We start from the raw sequence: 5,856 nt of genomic DNA, 5'->3' as shown, positions 1-5,856 counted from the left end.
CATAATGTACGGAAATATAATTTTGATACAAGGTTTAAGACATATTATTTATTAGAACTTGAAAATTGATTTTGGAAAAATACCAAATTCTACCATAAAAGCTAAGCCACATATTGAGAGTAGAATTAAAATTTTGAAAAAAAAAATGTAGCATTATTGATGATATGGTGCAAGATGAAAACACTAGTGGGTTCGATTAGAATTAGTAAAAGGACATGGTTTATGCTGAAGATGCAATTTGGGAATCATACTTAATTGTAAGTATTTACCATTTTTTGCTTTCATTTATTTTTATTAATGTATACGTACTAATAATTTATTTTATATGTTTATTATAAAGTCATAAAGAATCTACACCTTTTAGAACAAGAACCTTTAGGTTTTATAATGAGTTATCTTGAATATATTCTAAAGATCATGCAACTGGAAAAGATGTACAGATAGCGGATGATGTAGTTAGTTGAAGAAATACAACCTGAAGAACAAAATGATATACTCCGTAAGAGTTAACGTAACACAGATGATAGTGCATTTGTTGGTTTGGATGATATTGATTTCATGAATACACAAGCTGAGGCACAAAATGATGGAAGATAAAGAAGTAATTTAAGTAAGAGAAAGAGGATTCATGATGAAGCTATCGAGATATGTGTTGAGAATATGTTTAATGCTGCAAAGCTAATAAGCAATACAATGTCAAAAGTTGTTAAGAACTTGTCTGATGGCCTTCAATATGATCGTGATATAGATATGTTTCAGAAACTTGATCGTGCATTGCAAGAGGTTGATGGTTTGACTTTAGACGAAATGGACCTTGTTTCGTTAAAGCTCACTGATCATCCTAATAAAGTGCCTTTTTTTCTCAATTTTGATCCTGATTGAACACTACAGTGGATCATAAGATTCCTGCTGGCAATTAATCATTGTTCATATTTATATTTTATGAACATTACTACTATCATTGAATTGTTTTGAGTATTTTGTTGAAATAAAAACTTATGTTATTCTTCTTTTCTGAATATTAATAAATGTTCTTTAAAAAATTTTGTTATTTATATGATTAGTTTGTTTCATAATTTACAAATCATTGTTTTAATATTGTTAATCTTAACTATAATAAAGCAAAATTGTGGGGTGCATTTCCCGCCCATGGTTGTGGAAAAACGCTGCCGTATCTAGATGAATATTGAGCGCCCAAAAATTTTGTATTTAAAATGCCATTTAACGTAAACGATATACGAAGAGTTTTCTTTTGAAGCTAGACGTCTCTTCGTTTTAAAGTTTCTATTTAATGGTTATACATTGTAATCTGTTAACTTTTGAATCCAAACGGTTGTTCGTTTGCTCTCATTATTATTTATGTCGTGGGGTTCCCAAAAGGTTACCATTCGACGCTATAAATTGGTATGGCACGGTCTTGAATCCTTATACAACATTAAGCTACTACTACATTGAGTATAATAGCTTTCATACTGTAATGGCGCTATTGTTCATCACGGCGAACGAACTTACCCCTAGCTATGCGGATCAAAAGGGCAATCAAGCTGCGTTGCGTGCGAACGTATCAGGTGCTAGATCGTATTGTTAGCAACATGGTAAAGTCTCGAGAATGTCTTTTTCATGACAAGGGGGTAAACCTGAAATTGATATAGTGATTAGTTTTACTTAATGTTTAAAGTGTAGTTTGTGAGATAGTAAGAAACTGATGCATAATATACTGATGATGAACAGTTTTGTGAATGTTTATCCTGATAGCAACATGATATGTTTAATAGTCCTTGCAACATGAACAAGTTTTTGATTTATTATACTGATGATGCATATAAATCATGCTTTTAATTGCTTGCAAAAAATAAATGGATCATGATATATTGCATAATATACTGATTGATGAATATATAATTCGCAGTAATATTCTTCATGTCTTATACCATGGCAGTGTCTTATACCTGTGAAGTGCATATTCTTCTGAAAATGCATATCCTGAGTAAATCTAAATACATGTGCATACCTATGAGTGTCTTATACCTTTGAATAATACAATCCAAATATACAAAGGATGAATGAATTTATAACTGGCAGTGTCAGATACCTGGGAAGTGCATAATTTGTATAAATTTGCAGATTATGTTCCCTACATAATCTGGATTTAATGTAGGAATGCTAGTTCTGAACACGAATAATTGGTATGCATAATCTTCTAGGTTAATATTTATAGCAGTGTTGCAAAAATCGCGCCTAGGCACCATTTAGTCGGCGCCTAGGCGCTAGGCGGCCCCCGGCCGCGTAGAGGAAGGCCGAAATTGGCCTCCTCCGCGGCCGGGCGCCTAGTCGCCGCCTGTGCCGCCGGCCGATTAGGCGGCGCCTAGCCCGCCTGGTCGGGCGCCTGGGCCGCCAGTCGACTTTTTCTTTTTTTTTAATTTTAAATTTTAAACATTTAAACTATTAATATTATAATGTATTAACTAATACTCTAATAGTCTAATAAGTAATAACTTAATAAAATAATAAGTAATAACTAAATTAAACTAATACGTAATGCACTAATAATTAATAAATAATAACTAATATTCTAATAACTTAATAAGTATTAACTATTTAACTATTAAAGTGTAAATACTTACAATATTAAATACTTTACAATTATTAACACTTAAAAAAATTTAAAAATTTTTTTTAATTAAAAAAAAAAAAAAAAAAAAAAAACTAGGCTCCAGCCAGGCGCCTAGCGATTTTTGCAATCTTGATTTATGGTTAACGTAAGCATACATATTCAAATCACAGTGAAATGCATTTTATATATATGCATATTTTCCGTACTGACAGTTCAAAATCATCTTTACAGGATACATTTGTGCATGGACATATCCCGAGGGATGTGTCGAAAAATTTGACAAAATATTCAAAGAAGGGAAGGTTTACTTGGTAAAATGCTTTTTGGTTATCAGCACATTCTATAGCTATAGAACTTGCGACCATGACCTAATGATAAAGTTCATGCAAGACACTGAAGTTAGGGAGTATAAACATATCACTTTTCCTAGAAATATGTATCGTCTTAAGCCATTTTGTGAATTGGAATCTCCAGAATGCTTTGATGACAAGCTGCTACTTGGTAAATGCAATTTTTTTTCTTAGTCTGCTGATTCCTATTTGTGCCTAATGCACTGATGTCCTGTGTTTTTATTTAGATGTGATAAGAAGGTTGGTAGAGGTTCATGCTCCTCAAGAGAAATTCATTGTTGGAAAACCATCGAGGTTGATAGATTTTATTTTGCAAGATGAAAAGTGAGTCTTGGCCCCGGCATCCTCGCTTCGGTACTTGTGGTCCAAAGCTTCCCACAGTGCCTTAGCCGTGCCAATTTTAGGATAAACATCGTAAAGGGAGTCAACCAACCCATTCAGAATGTAGTTGCGGCAAAGGAAGTCAGAATCCTTCCAAAGCCCAACAGCCATTACCGAGTGAGGGTCTTGTTCCTTAACCACTGGAACCGTCTCGGTCAAGAACCTTGACAAGCCGAGAGTAGCGAGGTAAAACAGCATCTTTTGCTGCCACCTCTTGAAAAATGCTCCCGAAAACTTGTCCGGCTTTTCGGCCGAACCACTTGGTACCGTAGGTACCCTCATCGTGGGGATATACCCCTCCGAACTGACACCCCCTTGTGAACCTACGTTCACTGGTGCCTGGGATTGTGCAACATTGTTGCCATTCCGACCGCTGTTGTTTTCGACAACATTAGGATTTTCATCCCCAAGGTTGGCTACTGGCAACACGTTTTCCATTTCTTTTTAGAAATCCGAAAGTCAGAAGGAGTAGAAGAAGATATAAGGTTTTAAGATTGTTAGAGAAAGCCCTCTCTGACAATCGGAAATACAAGAAATTGGAAAACAAAGCCAAAAACAAATTTCTTGTATTTCCGATTGTCAGAGAGGACTTTCTCTAACAGAATATGTACAAGTATTTACTTACCTTTAAGTAGATAGTAACCATTAACGATTCTCTATAGATGGAGATTTCAAGTTGTCTAGCTCTTATGAGGCAACGCAGATATTGGTAAATGGGGATGCTCCTAAATTCATAGAGTTCAAGGAAAGGTGAACAGTTAAAATTATAGTGTTGTTTCAATAAGATACTATACAACAATACTTTATGATAAACTGACATTATAAGTAGACCTGACAATTCGTGTATACGGGTTCGTTAACGGGTCGACACGATAACGACACGAACACAATAAGGCTAAACACGGACACGACACGTTAAGGTTAACGGATTCAAATTTTTAACACGAACACGAACACGATTTATTATCGGGTTAAGCGGGTTGACATGATAGACACGTTTTGTTAACAGATTTCGGGTCGTGTCGACACAATATGACACGAAACCTGTTTAAACCCGTTAAACCTATTAACTATTCATTAAACTGGAAAATGAATCTTTAATGAACAAATTAAAGTAATTAATTTTACCTTATTTTACAACGACGGGACTTGATCACCCGTGGGATACACATGTAACTTCACATGGAACATGCACCTATATTGACTTCTGACAAAAATAAACTGAAAAATTAGTTACATAATCTGCAATCAACTTAATGTTGTGGGCCAAAGTATAAACACACAAAGATCAACTGTATGTTGTGGGGCAATTGGTAAACAGTAAGAAGAAAAAAAAAATTAACATGGTCAAATTTATGCATTACTAAAATCACAGCAATGTTTTTAAGATGAAATCTGATGCACATTTAATTAAAGGAGCATTATTCTTACCTTGGATTGTTCAAGTCTGTTATGTTATTAGAAATGTTGTGTCAAACTTATAGCAAAATCAAAACCTAGGTTACAATAAGCTAAGCATTCATTAGGAAATATTATTGGTTAGCCTAGCATACATTGTATACTTGGTGTTTCCGAATCATTCTCCATTGAGCATAAGCAACAATTTTCATACAGGTTTTTTTTTTTTATCTTTCACAAGGATAGCACTATTAATGAGCTACACAAATTCCCATTATATTGGGAACACAACATTACACATTTATGTCATAAAAAAACTGTTAGTATTCTACAATCCTAGAAAATCACTAATACATTAAATAAGCTGTTGAAATCCTATTTATAAAAGTCCCAGCAATTCAAGTCTATGCAATTATTAAACATATCTCAATAAACAGCCTGATTTCTTGCAGCGTACAACCAAGCTACTACCAGTTATGAAGAAATTGACATCCTCATGTGTTCTAGGAGGGAAACACAGTGATCATACAGACAACAAAGGTAACCCATTAAATTCACAGTTTATCCTTTATAGTAGAGATTATACACACAACAAAAGGCCATGATTAAATATTCTGAAAAGCGAAAATTGCATAAAGTAGACTTATCTTTTTTCGGCCAAGTCCTTTAAGCTATATATCCTGTGTAATTATTTTGAAGAAATTTAAAAAAAAAATTAGTAGTATAAACAGGTTCGTTTGTATGTGTATACTATAGATTTAGGAAAAACTCATACATCGAAGAAAAAATGCAAAGAAAGATACCAATATTTACCATGGCTAATTCATACAGTTTCATTAATTAGCGATTCATGCACAAATTTCATAATGTAGATACCCAAGATGTAGACTTAACAACCCTAAATCATACAGTTGTCTTAGATCTACCTTGAAATACTAAGAAATAGGACTTAGCTAAGAACAATGCGTTGAATCGGCACCCAAACACGAAAGATTGACAGAATTACTTACCAAAATCGAAGTGGAAAACTGAACAGACGGAAGTTTGGTCGCGTGCTACCTATTGGGCTTCCGTATGAGCATCGTCCTAAACATGATAATAGTTAGTATTTTT

This window comes from Ipomoea triloba, chromosome 13 (assembly GCF_003576645.1).
Source record: "Ipomoea triloba cultivar NCNSP0323 chromosome 13, ASM357664v1".
Taxonomy (NCBI): Eukaryota; Viridiplantae; Streptophyta; class Magnoliopsida; order Solanales; family Convolvulaceae; genus Ipomoea; species Ipomoea triloba.
Note: the sequence above shows the minus strand (reverse complement) of the source record.